We start from the raw sequence: 18,911 nt of genomic DNA on the forward strand, positions 1-18,911 counted from the left end.
AATGCAAATTCTGGTGAGTGATTTTCATCATGGGGAAGGGCATGTGTCGGGGCAAAGGTATATAGGAAACCTCTGTACCTTCCTTCCAACTTTATGTGTAAACCTTAAACTGATATAAGAAATAAAGTCTTTAAAACAACAACAAAAAAGGGGGCTTCCTTAAGAAGAAAGCTCCCAGTGATAGAGTTTTTAAAACAAGGTGGTAACAGAAATCTTTTTTGTTGCTGTTGTTTTGCTTTGTTTAGGTGGGAAGTTGAACTTAAATTGTTTTTAGGTATTTTGATCAAACTTAATAATAACCAGGTGTTACCATAGCCTCACTCCATGTAGTGATTGTCGTTTCTGTTAGTAATTTTCATAGAATTCTCAAATCAGTCCTCAAAGAGAGCTTTAATTCATAATCTGTAAAAATTATGATAAAATTAGTAAGAATCATGCAACTGAATCAGTTAAAAATACATAGTGCTTTATATTTCCATCTCAATTTGATTTAAAATTCATAAATATATATACATAGGTGTGAGAATTTATGTGGACCAAAAGGAGTGTAGTAGGAAAACCTGTAAGTGTATTTGTGATAGGCAGATGCATGTATTCTCCCTAATGTTCTGAGACAAGAAGTTATAGAAAGATGTTCTCAGCCAATAATTAAAAAGAGTGAGCCAGGCTAATAAAAGACTGGATGACCAGAAAAAAGTGAGACTTTGGGATTTGCTTATGTTTCTTAGGTTTTACTCATTTTTCAGAACTACAGTAGAGCTGTACTATTCTCAGGATCCATAGTGTGTGGAAATGTCCTTAATTGTTTAGCTCTTCACTCAGGACCTTCTCACATTTCCCTCTTTTGAGCTTTGAAAAAATATGAGTCTTGATTTTTGAAAAAACCTTCATCTGTCTATCCATCTATGTATCATTGTGTGAAACAGTGAGTCTCAGTGAAGCCAGGAGCAAATTCAGATATGTTTGGTGGTGCAGTCCCTGGCAGTCCCAGACTCTATGTGTATATACCTGTATATAACTATAGCTATATGCATTCCTATATCTAATCTACTTTATGCCTATCTAAATAAATATATTTGGCTAGTCAAGTCTAGGAAACTAGTGGTCACAACACAGCGAGTGTATTCTGAATCTGTGCCAGCGGCACATTTGTACCCTGGGAAATAGTAGGCTGTAGGTAAGTCCCAAAGAGTTGACTCATCAAATTCTGCAACACTGTGAGCCCAAGGAGCCCTTGTGTGGGACCATCATTAAGAAGTGTGCTGTTTCCCAGTTCCCTTCACTGAAAGCTGTGAAGGCAAGGAGAAGCACCAGCAGGCTGAAAGCCCAGATCCCATGGGTTTCACAGGAGTCTGACTCTTGAGTGGAAGATCAGCCACAGCAAGGGCAGAGTTGCTGGCCATGTGGTGGCTGTGGACATATGAGGCAGAACTTGACCCACAGGGTCAGACTGGGAGAGTGAAAAGCAGAAGCATGGTTGTAGCAATTGCTGGTCCAGGCTGTGACTCAGCAGGAAGTGATGGACAGTTGGTTTTCCAGATGGAATTGCTGACTGAAAATCCCACTGAAGTCTCCTGGAAATAAGCCATGGGGAGAGAATTTTAAAGGGAGAGCTGAAAGGTCATAATTCTATTGTTTGGAGATAACACATTCATGAATGTCACCTCATTTGTGTCCACAAATGAGGCTGGTGAAGTCTTAAGTTACCTTGCTATTCCACTGGCTTATGCTTTTACCTAATGGTCTGCTATCCCAAAATAGGGCATGTCAGCATATTAAATATTTTTAATCGAAGAAATTTGAAAAATAGCATGTACAGGAAGGAATTTTTGACCCATACCTGAAGCAGGTCATAAAATCCTCATGTGAGATATGCCCTCCCTATAGCCAAGGAAAGGAGCACCCCTGTCTCTGAAGATGGAGGGAGACAGAGGAATCTGAGGAACAGGCCGTGCTAAGCCTCCCACAGTTGACTACACTTAGCTCATACTCTTTGTCCTATCACATTTCCCCATGCTCTGTACTATTCCTTGTCTTAACAGGAAAACACTCAGGCTTAACTGTTTATTTGGGTCTTCATTTCCTTCAGTGTGTCACATAAAACTCATATTAATAATCTGTCTTTCGTTACAGGTGTCCCAGATTAGAACTTTGAAGAGTAGAGGCAAAACATATTTTTCCTTTTCTACAAGGTCTTAAAAGGAAGGAAAAATAAAAAAAGCAATGAAAAATTAAAATCCTTGGCACATTTTAAAACTTGAAGAATTAGATGACATTTCAAAAGTTATAGTCTGCTAAGGGGTAAAGAAATACCAAAGTTAAAATATAAGTAACATTTGCTAAAACTGAAGCACAGGTTTGGTTCAGACAAAGTGGAGCATTTATATTATCTATTTTTTCAAAGCAGCTGATAATATTTCTAGGTCATTAGAAAGGGCTCTCAGAGTAGAAGACCAAAGCTATACTCCCTTACCCATAAAAAGATACTAATAAAACTAACTCATGTAAAACACTATTTAATTTACCACATTCATATTCATCATCTCATTTACTATTCACAATATCCCTTAAAAGAAAATATTTTCATCCCTATTTTATAGCTGAGGGAATCAAAGTTAAGAGAGATGAAACTGCATCCTAGATTATAGGGATTTTGGACTTAAGTATTTAGATTGCTGTTATAACTTCCTTGCTATGAGTATGGGCTTATGCCTAGAGTGCATCTGAATCATTTTAGGGTAATGGAATATTTGGGAAGCTAAAGAAAGTGGTAAGCGCTCTTCCCAGAAAACTATACAGGAATGTACAAATATACAAAATTGTAATATTCTTTCAGAAATAATTATGAAACATATTAAGGGATAATGTACATATCTAAAGACCTCAGGATAAAAAAACTCAGGCTAAGGGTTATTGGTATATTTCAGTGCTATAGCAACTAAGTTTAATAAGTGGAGAGTTTATGTGAAAAAGCAAAACAAACCAGCAAAGATGTAAAACCTTCCTCACCTCTGTCTCCACCCCCATCACGAAACTCAAGATATTTAATTTTCCATTGAGTTTCATATCATGATTTCCAGGGATATATTAAGTATTTCCTCCTAAAATAATTTATATATTCATCAATAAGGGGTAAGGGCCTTTTTATATAGTTATTTCCTTTCTATGTATCTTCATGACACATCTTTCTTCTTTTTCTGTTCCTGTAGCAGTAACCCACATGATCACTATATGGAACAGTCATCTGCAATCCCATTGTTTTATGGACCTGCTACAATTTTTCCTATTACTATTACACAGTTGCCTGTCATAATTGGTAGCATAGGGTGAACTTTCTTTGATAAAGACTCTTATTTTCCTCCTACAGTCAATGAATAAATTATTAGAGAGCAATCTTTGAATAATAGCATTGTATTAGAAGAAGCCACACTTCTTGCTTTGTTCTTAGAAAAGTTCAGGGAAAAAAAATTAAGAGTGACCTTCAGTCTTTTAGCAATTAGACCATAATTTCCTCTTTGATTAATAATGGTGACTGCTGCAAGCAACTGTTTACAACTCTGCCTCTCATGGCACCTTAGGACGAAAATATCTATGGATAACTGAGCTCAGTAACGTAAGGGACTGATAAAACCTTCAGCTTTCTAGCCTCATGCCTCCTAATTGGACCCTAGAGCATTGTGATTGTTTTTTGGATGTCTCAACTCGGCTAGGCTACAGTCCCTAGTTATTCAGTCAGACATGAATCTAGGTGTTCTGTCAAAGTATTTTGTAGATGTGACTATAATTCATAACTAACTGATTTTAACTAAAGGAAATTATCCCAGATAGGGTGGACCTGAAGCAGTCAGTTGAAGGACCTAAAAAATAGACCTGAATGAAGAATAAATTCTACCTCTGGATAGCAACCTCAGCCCATACTGTGAGTTTCAGCCTGCCCTTTCTGACAACATGCCCTACATTTTTGGACTTGCCTAGTCAGCCCCATGATTGTATATAAGAGAATTCTTTGTAATAAATTTCTTACATGCCTACTATTAGTTCTGCTTCTCTGGTTGAACATTGACTGGCACTGGAACATATATACACATAAGTAGAGCAATAACTTCAAGTATCCATTTAGTTGTCAGGAAATATACAAACTCAATGTAAGGAAAAACCCTGAGTCAGAGAGAAAATACACTGATTCCTTTGTAGTTTTCAAAGCATTGAACAGGTCTGGATCAGTAAGCTGTTATTGTAGGTACATAATTTTCTATTATTCACACTTAATTTGAAAATATATTACTTATTAGTCTTACATATAATATTATCCTAAGTAAAAATATATGGATGTATGTATCTATATCTGTGTATCTATATATCATTTATTCTGTATCTGCATATGTATCTAATACCCCTCAACATGCATTTTCATAGGGATACCAAGGAAGAATCACTGCTACTGGATACTGGTATATTTGATAACACCATATCTGGTTACATTCATAAAACTCCAGAAACAAATTAATTTGCATCATATTGCTACCCTAATCTTCTGATTAAGATAAAGTTTTACTTCTTGCCACATTGTGTATTAATTTATGGTAAAGTAACCCTGACACAACATTTCATTGAAAGTTATATTCCTACTATTCTTATTAATAAAAGAATACCTAGATTCCTGATATGTCAGTGTCTTTAAAGAATTTATGGCTACTTCTATTTTATATTTCATTATTGCACATGAATTCTACTTAATTGTTGCCAATACTTAGAGAAATGGGATCTGAGAATGAAACATTATTATCAGTTTAAGGATCAGAATATACACATAGAAATTTACATATAAAGGTTCTTAATTCTATAAGAGTTACCTATAACTTTATTGTATTAATAATTAAAGAAAGATGCAGAAATTGAAAGGAGTGGTGATAGAGGTTGTTCAGAAGAGATAAAAAAAAGAATCAGAAACAAACTTAGTGCCTACTCAACCACTATTTAAAGGAGAGGGCTGACCCATTGAGAAAACCATTTCAAACATAGAGATGACTCAACCTAACCCACTTATTTTGATTTTACCTGTGCATCTGCCTGTCTTCATCTATTCCTTATTCTGAAACACCCCAACATAATAGTACCTTGGGCATATGCTTCTGGTGATCAGATATTAAAATATATGATAATTTACTATTAACTGTGTTCCAGTGACTATGTAAAACATATATATGCATTATCAAATTTAAAGCTCACTCCCCACACAACTGATTATCCTAATAATATGATCTTACTATATATCATATATAATAGTAAATATGATTATCTTAATTCTATAATTAAAAAATGGAGATTCATAGAATTAAGGTTACTTTCCCAAGATCACATTGCTGATAGATTATCTGGTATTATACATTTATCAGAATCCAGAGCTCATAATAAAAAGATACACACACAATAATGCAAGTCTAATTGTCATACAGGATTTAATAGACACATTACAATAAATCATTAGCACATACAGTAGTACTTTACATTGTGATCAAGTTGGAGTCACACAGAAAAGATTTACTCTGCCTTCTGGTAAGTTTTGAAATTGTACAAAATATGTAAAACAGTGATTTTGATGACATTGGACACCAGGCAACAAAGGATAATGATCCCCAAAAGAGGAAATAAACAGAATGAAGACCAAAATTATTGCAATTTATTGCTGTGAGGAGGTTTCCAAATTGCAGAGCATGGGAAACCTAGGACGAATCCACTGGATGCTTTGAACTGAGTAGAGGAAATGGAGAATTTTGAAAGACTAGAGCTCTTTCGGTTGAGTTTCATACAGGAGAGAGTTGCACAGATGGAGGGATCTATAGTACACTTTGGCAAATACTGATCAGCATGTGCGTGTAAGGAAACTATCAAGACAGAAAAGATGCTCACCATCACTAGTCAGTGAGAAAGACAAATTAAAACCACAATGCAATACCACTACACACCTAATAAAATGCTTAAAATTATAAAGGTTGGCCATGCCAAATATTGGCAAGAATGTGGAATAACTGGAACTCTTATTCATAGCTGGTGAAAATTTAAATGGCAAAACCATTTTGATAATAAAAACATACATGTACCATATTATCTAGGCATTCCATTCCTAGGTTTTTATCCATGAGGAATGAAAGTATATGCCCAGTACAAAGGCTTGTACGTGAATGTTCATAATAGTTTTATTGACAATGGACAGTAACTGGAAAAAAATCCAGATTTTCATCAAAAGTGAATGGATAAAGAAATCATAGTATGTCCTTACAGAGGAATACAACTCAGTAATAAGAAGGAATGAACTTTTGATATATACAACAACATAAATGAGTCTAAAAATAATAATGCTGAGTGAGAAAAACCAGACAAGAGAGTACATACAGTATGATTCCATTTATATATGATTGTAGAAAATACAAACTAATCTATAATTACAGAAAGTGGATCAATGGTTTTTGTGGGGTGAGGGGGGGAAGGATGGGAAAGAAAGATTACTAAGGAAATTTTGCAAAGTGATAGATATATTCTTTACCTCAATAGTGTTGGTAGTTTTATGGATGAATATACTTTTACATCTTAAAGAATTGTACATTTAAAATATGTATTTTTTTATTATCAGTTTTATCCCAATAAAGTTATTTTAAAAGCAAATACACAAAAAAATAAAACAATTTAAAAAAAGTGTAAAGAAATATTGATTGTGATTGTAATTGAATGTGCTTTCTCTTGATGGTGTTAAGGCAGGGTCATGGCAAGGGTCTAAAATTATTAAAAATGGAATCTCCTAAAATTTAAGTGTTTAGGAGTCACACATCAGATACTGTCCTTTCAGAAAAATGCCTAAGACAGTGTATTCCTGGTACTATCAGACAATCTGGATTTACTACCTTGGTCAGTACGGTCGCTAAACTTTACAGACCACTTAAGTGTTGCCAGAGGTAGAAGAGAAAAGAAGTGCGTGAGTGTCAGCAAGAATTCAGTTTGATTTTAATTTATCAAATGTCTATCATGTGAAAAGCAACAAATTAATTCCCTCTGCAACTGTGAAGACTATGAAACAAGTAATACTATTGTGTTGGGCATAATTTTAACTGTTTCACATACAGTAAGTTCTTTGATTCTCACAATAATCCTTAGAGATAAATACTACTATCATCCCAATTTTACAGATGAGGAAATTGAGGGGCAGGAGAGCTAGGCAACCTGTTCATGGTCCCAAACCTAAAAGGGCTGGGAATTGAATTTAGGCAGTTCACATCCACATTCATTGTTCTTAATTACTAAAGATTTTGTTTTCTGATGCATACAACTTAATCAATTTGGTATTGTTATTTTGAGCATCCTGCAGTTTTCGTAAAAGAAGGAGAAGGGAGAGGAAGAGGGGATGAGAGGCTGTGATTCCTTCTTGAAACAAATATACATTGCAGAGAGGGAATTTAGTGAATGTGGTGAATGTAAGAGAGGTAAGGAGATGTAAGCTTTTTTTTCTGAAAATCCCAGAAACAAGGAGACATAATTCACACAACAGAAGCAATTTGTAAAGGTCTTAACTCAGTAATGTTAGGACTTCATTTGGTGCCATACCTTTAAATAAACAATGCAGGAAGAAAGGGAGGGAAGGGAGGAAGGAAGAAAGGATAAATTTCCTTTTGAAGCTATTTGATTCATTCAACCTATATTTTTGGAGTAGCTGTAATTTGAAAGGCAAAGTTATAGAGATTTAGAAGTGGTGATCCTTTATTCAATTAATTACATGTTCTTAGTTACAATGTTAGCTCTACTTTCAAAATACTTCCAAAATTGGAACCTTTCTCACAATTTGACTGCTATCCTTCTAGACAAATCTATGTTAATGGATATTTCTATTTTTGACTTCTATACTCACAATATTCTATTATCTACAAAAAAGAAAGAATAATCTTTGTAGAATAAAAGTTTAGATCAAGTCATCCCTCTGTTAAAAGCCTCTGACGGCTGCAATTTTACTGAGTATTCTATCTAAAATCTGCTTGTTCTATTTAAAACCCTTTGGGATCTTGTTCCAGTGACCTTCCTAATATTATCTCAGTGACCTTCCTAATATTATCTCATCACTCCAATCCTCTCCAGGCGTGCTGGTCTTTTTGGTGTTCCTTGAATTCACCAAGAAGCTTCACCATCAACCTCTTTCTCTTTTTTTTGTTTCTCTTTTTTAATTGAAGTATAGTTGATACACAATCTTATGTTAGTTTCAATTATATAACACAGTCATTCACCACTTACCCACATTATTAACCTCTCTCCACCTAGCACATTACTACCTGTCAACATAGGAAGATGTTACAGAATCACTGTGTTCTCCATGTGGTACTACTATTTCCATGACCAGCTTATATTATGATTGAGAATTTTGTGTCCCTTTATCCCCTCACACTTCCCACCCACACTCCCCAAACCCATCCCTATTATAACCAGTAGTCACATCTCCGTGTCTATGAGTTTTCTACTGTTTTGTTCATTTTGTTCTGTTTTTAGATTCCACAAATAAGTGAAATCATATGGTATTTGTCTTTTTCCACCTAAACTTCTTTATCATTTTTTGTCTTGTCACTTGCTGTCTTGCTCCCTTCACATTTCCATTCAAATGTCATTTTGACAGGCCCAGCATCACCTCAGTGTATAAGATCATAGACTAGCTGATCACTTTACCCTTTATCTTCTCCTGGATGGATTTCTCACCTTACCGCCTCTATTATTAGTAATGATATTTAATTGTGTTTTTTTGATTGACTGCCTCTGTCCAGTAGTGTCTTCTATATGAATAAGAGGTTTGTCTGGTTTGTTCATTGCTATGTCCCTTAGAACAGGGACAAGCTCAGAAAAGGAATTTAATATTTATTGATTGAACAAATCAGTGAATTTCACACTTGTAGGGTCTATTTAAGGTTAAATGACAGTATATGTATGGGATACTTTAGCATACAGTAAGTCAATAAGTGGCTTATATTACTGTGACAGTCTGGCTACGAACTATTTGGATTAGCATAGCATTTTAGCACCTTAGTTTTCCTATTCCAAACTGCTTATGAGTCAGTGTCACCTGACAAAAATAAATAACTACCAAAAACATGTATTTGGGAAGATCAAGTGAGACAAGTTAATAAATTTTGAATTAGTGATGGTGAATGCTCTATGAGACTTTATAACTTATTTTCCCCTGAAGTATCCATGCAGTAATATACACAAGAAAGGCAGTGGTATAAATCTACATTTTTGGAAAAATATTTTAAATGAAACACAGTTTCTTTCCTATCTCAGTATTCCAGGTGTGTGCAGCTTCGACCTCATAATAAACTAGAGACTGACTTTAATGAATCATTCATGATTAGTTTGAGCTAATCATCAGCATGATCAGACATTGGCAGGGATTGCTGCCGCGAAAGGAAATGATCTACTGTTCCTAAGTGCCTCAGAGTTCTGAGGGTTCATAGCTCCCCACAACTCTTAGTCATTCTCTGCAGCCATTTGTCTTGAATAAGCTGAAAGAAGGAAAGGTCAGCCAGATTCAAAGCTTCAAAAGTGCCATTTCTTTAGTAAACAAGCTCTATTCTTGATAGGTTTTGAAATATTCTGCATTTATAAAGAGCCCACATAGAAATGTAAATTTCAGGATCTTCCAATCTTTAAAATAATGGCATGTTTTGAGTTGAGTCAGCAAAATCATTCAGACTCAACTTTCTTTGTCCCAAATAGTAAAAGAATTGTCTTTGCTGAAACAGATATCTAAATGTTGTGGGGATGGTAGTTTTCCATTTTTCTATCCTTGTATAGAAGGTAGATTGTAAATTGAAAAGAATTGATTGGGATAATTGTTTCTTTGAAACAGAACTAAAATATATAGATATTTAAATTTCTTCAAATGACCTAAAAAGGTTTTAAATAGCATTCAGCTAGTTCATACTTGCCTTTTTCTTTTTTTAAAATTTTTAACTTCCTCCGTGTTCTCTTGATTATAAAGCATTGTTTAAACAGTACAGTGACTGTGCTATTTACCACCATAAGCAACTGATCTGCCTAAGAAACACCTGCTGAGCTTTCAGGCCTTAGCTCAAGAAAGACTGCTTCTCTCCTTCCTTCCTCCTTTACTGGATTGACTTGACTACATTTGGTACTTCTTGGATAATTTATAGAATCTTTGAGTTATTTCATCTTTCTTGGTTTAGTTACCTAGTGCTTAATACAGCTCTGTATTAGGGATCTATAACAATGACTATCATATTCATTGCTTACTCAAAAAACAGATATTAAGCTTCTCTGTGGAATTAAATAAGGGAGAAATGTAGGGCAGCGCTGAACTACAAACATGCAAGACAAGCTACCCCCCTTCTCAAAAACTTTGCAGTCTAATAATAATGAAAACACTAAGCTAGTAATATGTACATATTACTTATATATATTGTGAGTAAAATTGTAATATTCCCAGAATATCTCACCTGGCTTTAGTACAGCTGCATATCAATAGGTGTTCAGAGGTGGAAAGAAGTGTGGCTTTAGTGCATATGCATCATTCCTCAGGGGTGGAGAGAAGTTCATGTCCTTATCAGTGGGTAATTACCTGGGCAACAGAGGGCTTATCTGTACCTGAGAAGTGAGGGGGTAGGGCCAGTTTTGCTTCTGCTGGAGCAGGAAAGAGAGATGGCCCAGGGCTGCAGTTTATGAGCAATAAACGGATTTTAAACTTTATTTCTACCTTTGACTGATTTTTGTTTTTAGAGGTATTTTGCCCTGGGATCTCCTCTCCCTGGACTTAAAATATATAAGGGGATTTTTTTACACTTAACAGCATTCATTTCATTGTTTTTTCTTTCATTTTTTTATTCACACTTTATGTTAGGCTCTTTGGGCAGCAGTGACAAAATTTTCCCAGGCTATCTTTAGAAAAATTCTGTAACTGAAAATAATAAGGACTGTGGGCATCAGGAGACTGACTATTCCCTTATACACTCTCTTTCACTGTCTAGAGCTACATAGTTCAATATGATACCTAATAGTCAGTGGTGGCTCACTAATTAAGAGATGCTATAAATATAAAATGCACACTGGGTTTCTAAGACTTAGTATTAAAAATTTCTCAATTTTTATATTAATGTTATATTGAAATAGCATTTTGGAGACATAAGGTAAGTAAAATATATTATTAAAATTATTTCACCTGTTTATTTTAACTTTTTAATATGGCTACTAGAAAATGTAAGATTACATGTGTGGCTCACATTGTCTGTCACTGGACACAGAACTCTAGAATAGGGACTGGCAAACTATGGCTCATGGGCCAAATTCTGTGTATCATCTGTTTCTGTAAATAAATTTGTACTAGACTACAGTCACATCCATTTGTTTAAATTTGTTCATGCCTGTTTTTTTTGATACAGTGGCCGAATTGACTACAATTTTATAGAATTGTAGCCAAAAGCAAATTGCTTGTTGCAATAGATACTCTAGGGTCTGCAAAACCTAAAATCTTTACTATCTGATCCTTTACAGAGAAAAATTTGCAGTCCGCAACTTTCAACAATTCTTCTTTCATGATATCTCTGCTTCTCCCTGTATGTAACTCTGTCTCTTCTTGCGTGAATTAGTCAAGCCCCTTTGTAATCTCTAAGTTGTAGGAAAAAAACAGACTTTTTGTTTTATTCAAGTTAATTGATCCTATTTGGTCAGAGCATCTTGGCCAGGCCATTTCAACCTATAGATCAGATACTCAGTTCAGTCTAATAAGTGGCTAGTTCTGAGCAAAACATTCAGCCTAATATTTTTACCCTTCAAAGGCTCCTATGAACAGGCAGAACACGATGCTGGATCCATTAGGCACTGTGACACATTTAGCCCTACATGCGTCCATGTACAGCAAAAGAAAGTGACAAAAGGAAACAACTAGCTCAGATTCTAGGTACTGGGGGAACCTTTAAGGAAAGACTTTGAGAGAAGGAGGATTGGTGGAGTTCATGAGTGAGTAGGGGAAATTGTTCAGCTTTCTGGCTTCTTCTTACTTTGATCTTCATAAACTATGGTGCTAATACATTATTTAAAGTGGGGTTTATTCCTAGGATACATTCATATTTGAATGTAAGTAGTAAAATATATATTCTACAATAAATTTAAAATGATCTTTGGCTTATCCATTTAAAATTATTTTAATGATACTAGCATTTATTTAATAATTAAGAACTGACCAAACTGCCTACCCATTTTAATAGAATTGTAGCCAAAAGCAAATTGCTTTTCTACCTTATGTTATAGAATTAACTTGTCCACTTTTATTGTAAAAAAGACTTACTTTAAATTTATGTAGGTATGTGCAGTTTCTTCTACCTGTAATTTTTAGTTTAGAAATAACAAATGTGAAAAACTGATATTTAGGTGGGTATATATGATGATTGTGAAATCAAAATGAATTTCATTACATTCTTAGAGACATGAAATATTGTTTCTTGCTTGTAAAGAACATACACCCTAAAATTTTTTAATTTAGGTTTAAAAGTTTGTTAAATAATGATATTGCTTTCCTAAGATGAGCTCCTATTTGGTGTCATAATAACATTTGCCTAAAAGCAATAACTGCACTTTACTATTTCAAACTAGAAGTGCCACCTAACATGAAGATAAAGTAATTGAAAGGTAAATAACAGCATTTCCAAAGTTTAATTAGAAAAATAGTTGGACTCTTTTTCAATAAGGAAGTCCACCCTCTTTTACTCCACCCTAATGGAGGAGGAGTGGTAATCTAGATTAGTCAGAATTTAGAAGTTTATTGGGTACTGTGCCATTAAGTGACTTTTTCAGATGCTCTCAGACAGCTAAGTATGACTATTTCCAAGGTTGTTCCTTTTGGGAGTTGTCTTCTCCCCATCATGTTATGGATGAGAATACATTGTATTGTCGGAAATGTGACCTTTCTGTTTGTCCAGCTCAGTTTGAATCCTGGAGGTAGGGTAGAGATGAGGAATGTGGAGCTGACCAGACAGCCTACTCATTATGAGGCTGTTTCAATAGACCAAAATATTATATTAAATAAGTTCTCTGTATTGTTCATTTGGCATGCTAAAATTCTGAAATGCTGAGGTTGGAGTCTTAGCTTATAAGAAAAATGTTAAATTGTTTTGCTGCTGTGGTGCCTCTATCTCCCTTGGGGACTCAAAGGGAAAAAGAAGCTGTTGCACAGGCAAGATTCAAGCATCCCTAGGTTTTCTGAACATCATCATGAGGACACCTTGGCTATTCTGAAGTTGGGAAATGGAGAGTAGCCCAGTGTATAAGGAATAATCTCTGATCCGAAACACTGTCGCCCTGGGCTACTCAAGTTATGAGACTGTCTCTGTCATTCTTTGTACAAGTAAGATTCTGTTTAATTGTTACACTTACTTCACATGTATTTTTTATTTAGCCTGCTTCTGCTGCTTTATGTAAACACTAAAGTTTCTAACAAACTCATGATCACCACCTTTGGTAACTTGTCTTCAGCACTACTGGAATTCTGTGTACAGTTTTTACTGCTATTGCCCATATCCCCTGCTTTTAAGTTTTTTTCTCACTCTCAATTTCTAAGACAATTCTCTCTTCTGACTTTCTTCCTAGATCCTGACTATTAGTGCTCTGTTCCCCTTGCTGGAGGCTTCTCCTTACCTGTTGTAGTTCCTCAGACTGTGTTCTTTTATATTTCACTTCTAACTATGTATAAATCAGGATAATCTCATTTGCCCAGTAGTTTCAAGCACTTTCAATGCATTGCGTTCTCTCAAAGCTGTCTTTAGTCTTAAACTTTTTATATACTCACATCTAATTACTTCTTGAATTTACCTCAGTTTCATTAAATATTACAGGTACCAAATTGAACTTTCATGATTTCCCATTACCACTGCCTCCAAAGTCTCTTCCCGTTCTTGTTCCTTATCCCAGTTAAGGGCTTCACCATCTACCCTCAAGTTATAAATCACAGTTGTTTAGCGTTTATATTTCTAATACCAGTCACCAAAATCTATTTTACTTTATGGTTCTTTATTATTTTTGCTCTCTCTCAATCCAACACAATCACAATTTAAAAAAAATTTTCATTGAAGTATAATTGATATACAATATTATATTGGTATTAATATACAAAATAGTGATTTGATAGTTATAGTTAAATGAATTATTATAAGCCCATCTGGTGTAGTTACTATTGTCAACATGGAAGGATGTTACAGAACTTTGGACTATATTTTCTGTGTTGTACTTTCATCCCTGTGACTAATTTATATTATGACAATCACAGTTTTATAAAAGGCTTTTTGAAGATTTTTATTGGGATTTTCTCTTATTAGTCTTCTTCATTCCAGTCTAAACTCCACAGTGCTACCATAGTAATTTTACTAAAACAAATATTTAAAAAATCCTCTTTTAGCTCTGTTTGCAAGATGAAATTAAAGCTCTCTAATAAGCCATATAAAGCTTTACAATGTGGTCCTGACCTGCTGAGTTATCCAATCTCATCTCCTGGCATTCATTCCAATACATAGAACCATTTGTCTTTAGTTCCAGCTACACCATTCTTTCCACTGGGTCCTCAAACATAAGTTTTAAAGATCCATGTCTTTTTCCACATTGTTCTCTTCCTGATAATACTCTACCTTTGCCTTCTCTTCTTAGGAAACATCTATTTTCCTACCAATATATTTTTTTTACCTAGCCTAACTAATATTGATGGAAGGCCCTGATATTTTGAATGGCCCTTTGTAATTCCTCAAAGGTCTATTTCAGTCATTAATAAAAAGAGCATGTAATTGCAGTCAGACAGATTTTCTGTAATAGAATGCATATATTTTATAGGAAATGGAGGGAAGAGAGAAGACATTTTTGCATCTTTTGGTTTTTGACTATCATAAGCCATTGCCATTCGTAATCCTTTCATGTTGTATCATTATTAGTGACTGCTTTACACCTTTCTCTTCCCATTGGATGGTGGGCTCCTGCAAGACAGAGATTATCTATCCTGGGACCTCTGGCTAACAAAGGAAAATGTGTCTACAGTTCAAACTGCAGGTAAGATAATTTGATAATATCAAAGAAATTTCATTAGAAGAAGAGCTTGGGAATGCTAGGTCTCAGTCTTTCTTTTCATCCACAAAACCTCTCTTGCCATGATGTATAAAAGAATCCCTCTCCCTCTAAACAACATTACATATTACAGTTGGTGTTCAGTGTTCATTGATAAGCCAAATAAAACCAACTGCATAACTGTCTTTCTGAAGGTATTCTTTGGAAGGGTCTATCCTACGGGATACACTTCTGGTGGCCAGTCTCATATCTTTATAAATTAATCCTAATAGATAGGGATGCTATGATAAATTTCTTGTCATTAAAAAAAGTTTTTTATTAGCTAAAATTCTGCAAATCTATTCATATTTTACTTATTTTTTAATTACTGCCCTTAGCTCACCTCTCCTAAACCCACTTGTGGTGCTGGTGTTTGGATTAGGGTGGGGTGATTAACATAGCAAAAACTGGAAGGACTCAAAGATATTTAGCAGGCAAAACCAAGAGGAATGGAAATGGAGGTGCTAAAAGGAGAGTGTGTCAAGAGTTGAGCTTTAGGTTTCTGGCTTGCACAACTGGATAGATGGTAATATTCACTGGGGGAGGAAATATTGGGCCGAGTCCATGTTAGGGGCTAGAAGCCCATGAATTACTTCTGAACATATTAAATTTGAGGTACTTTGGAGACATGTCTAAGATGTCAAGTAGCTGTTAGAAATGTTGGCTTAGACCTCAGAGTGGGGTCAGTAAATATAGCTAATTAGCTAGCTAGCTAATTAAAACAGCATTATGGCATTTGAATTAATTTATTGATAAATGGTTGATATAGATAATTTATGAAACCTTACCAGTGTTGAGGGTACAAAGATGGCTAAAATAAGCCTATCTTTTAAGAACTCACAATCTATTCATAGAGACAGGCATATATATATTTGCAAAATTTACAAATAGTTACTTAGCCACACCATAAATGTCATACTAGAGGTATAAGCCAAATGCCATGAGGCCTTAAAGAAAGAAGGAAATATCTCTGTTGAATTGATGAATTTGTATTACAACGGTAGGAAAACATAGAAGTAATTATAAAATTTTAGCTGGTTGCTGATAGAACATTGAGCAATGTCATTCTTAACTGGGTGGACAGAATGAGAACATTCTCAGAGGCCTTAAACTCATAGAGTTCTTAAAAACCAGCAAACCATCTTTTTGAGAGGAATGTAGTCAGGTGAGTGATGCTTTTCTTACATTTCTAATTGCTAGGAAGAGGAATCTTTAAGGATAGTACTCATCAATTTTTCTCTTTTCAGTTATTTTATATTTTATGATTTATTCAATTCTCTCATCATAACAAAATTAAATTGATAAGCTTCTAGACTCAATTATTTCCTTTCATACCTGCACTTATGTCTTTGTAAATATTCTGTGGTTTTAGGCAGACTGATTGTACCTGATACAAAATGCCCATGTAGTACTAGGGAGACCCTTTACCATAGTCCATGATTTCTAGCAGGGAATTGAAGTACTCCTGACAATATAAAACATATAGGTATGCATTCAAAGGGTACTTTCTAACTAATTATCACCTTATAAGAACAAAATAGTTTTAGAGCTATTGTGTCAGACTTGGAATTTATACTCAAAGAGTAGTAAGTAAAGCTTTTTACATGATGTTATTGGTTGCTGAAAAGTGAAAGATGTTTGAAAAACACTTAGACTGAATGCTGATATAATGTACTCCATCAGAGTGCCAGAGACCATGAAGATCAGAAGGCATGTAGATGAAGAAATACTCATGTGACAGTTTGAAAGCTACATGGCAAACTGAATACAAATGAAAACCATCTCATCTTCACAGTAAACCACACAAAGGAATTCATAGATAAAAAATTTTAAAAGTCTAACCTAATCTTCTGTTAAAGCTTAAACTAAAAATCTAATTGTTACCAATTTTATTGCCAAATATCACTGAAATAATAATATGTACGATTAGCTATTACACCAAAGAATGACTATAGAAATTAAACAACAGGTAATACTTAAGTTAGATTCACTTTCTTTTTCTTCCTTCGAAACTTAAGAAAATTATAAACACTAGATACTACATAAAGGAGATCTCTCTGAGAAGAAGCTGAATAATTAGGAAGTGAAAGGATAACACTGTAGGTTCTTAAAAGGCTGGGCACTATTAGAATTGACAGATGACCAGTTCCAAGTATCGTATGTCAAGGAATGCTAAGGAAGCATTCTTAATGCTAAGAATGGAAATTAGAGAAACTTTAGACGACACCTCTTCTTAAGTGTGTTTAATTCAGGAAGTACCCAATGGGAGTGGAAAGATGATAACCCAATGCTTGCATTTACCTGACAACCAGAGCAAAAAGTGAGCGCACATGAAGGGATGCAGCAACAATGGGATTAAGCAATGACTGTGGCTAAATGAATGAACTTTAGAGTTGCTATTGAATTCAGGAGATAGCATTCGTGGGTGAATCATTTGGATGACCTGTTCTGCCTCTAAATTTGAACCTGCAGTAGCCAAACTGATTTCCTTGAAACAGTGAAATTTTTACACATATGATGGGAAAAACAGACTCTATGCTTTACTTAATACTGACAATTTGAATTACATGTTACTTGCATCTACTGTTTTTATTGGCTTGGAGTTTTTTATTGAACTTTACATTAAAAAATCATTGTACTTTTAGTATGGTGATAGGCTCTTGCACTTATATAGTCTAGCATAATTGATTAAATTTTTCATAGTGGTTCTTTACTACATTGTGAAGTGGTTGGCATGACTGACATTACTGGTCCCATCTTACTCAGAGAAAATAGACTCAGATACGTCTAATGGTTTTTCCAACCTCAGACAGTTTGTTAAAGTTAAGATTAATTCACTAACTTAGAGTCTTTTTTACAATACTACATTACAGATTTGGGGTCAGAGCAGCATAATAATTAGATGTACCTTAAGTTTCCTTTAGGACATGTAAGCTTTTTATCATATTCTTCAAACATAGCCACATTGCTCTCTCTGAGCAGGCAATGATAATTGAATTTGGAGAAGACATAGGAAGAATTTCCTGGCTAAAATGTATGAGCTCAGAGTGGATTCTTGAGGAAAATGATTTTTCCTCGAATAGAGCATGCATAGTCTTTTAATTGTCTTGAGAATGCAATTTTGGATAAGATAATCATAAAGCTTTCTACCAATAAGGTAGCCCCAGGAGGTACTCTGGACTCCGTGCATCTATCTGAGATTGTATATAGGCATATCATTTATACTGCTTTCCTTTTCAGCAATACTACAGAAATAGATTTTCTTTACTGTTAAACATGTTAGGGGTTAGAAAGATAAAGCTATAAATATATAGAGACCTCATAACCACATATTTATAAATTCCAATGCATTCTCTCTGCACTTTTTCTTCCCCCTTTTACTTTTTAAAGTAAGTGAATTTGGAGGCATAATGGGAAAGGACTGGCACAAATGGGATGCATTGCTCATCATGAGTTATAATTATAATGAGTATACTTTATTAAGCACCTTTGCACATTTCAAGCACTGTGCGAGGCTTATAAAACATTCACAGCAACCCTGTGCAGTGGGTATATAAATATCAGAAAATTAGGCTTACAAAGGTTAACTAATTTATCTAGAATTGAGGGTTTGAATCAAAATTGATCTCCACCATGTTGCAATATAGAAATGAGATATTTAAAAAAGTTACAGAGCAAGATAAAAGGCAGATCAATCTTGGATGAGGCTAGCTGGCTACTGAGTCAAGACCATACAGGAGGGCATTAATTTCTGTTAGCCCTAGAGTTGAGAATCTAGTCTTCAGTGT

The 18,911-nt window shown here is 34.7% G+C and overlaps 1 protein-coding gene across 1 annotated transcript in view; it reads right to left on the bottom strand.

Annotated features, from left to right (window-relative positions):
* The window catches only part of OLFM3 (olfactomedin 3), a 170,844-nt gene that overhangs the window by 118,104 nt on the left and 33,829 nt on the right, over positions 1 to 18,911 (bottom strand). The window lies entirely within an intron of this gene.

Source organism: Manis pentadactyla, chromosome 4, assembly GCF_030020395.1.
Source record: "Manis pentadactyla isolate mManPen7 chromosome 4, mManPen7.hap1, whole genome shotgun sequence".
Classification (NCBI taxonomy): Eukaryota; Metazoa; Chordata; class Mammalia; order Pholidota; family Manidae; genus Manis; species Manis pentadactyla.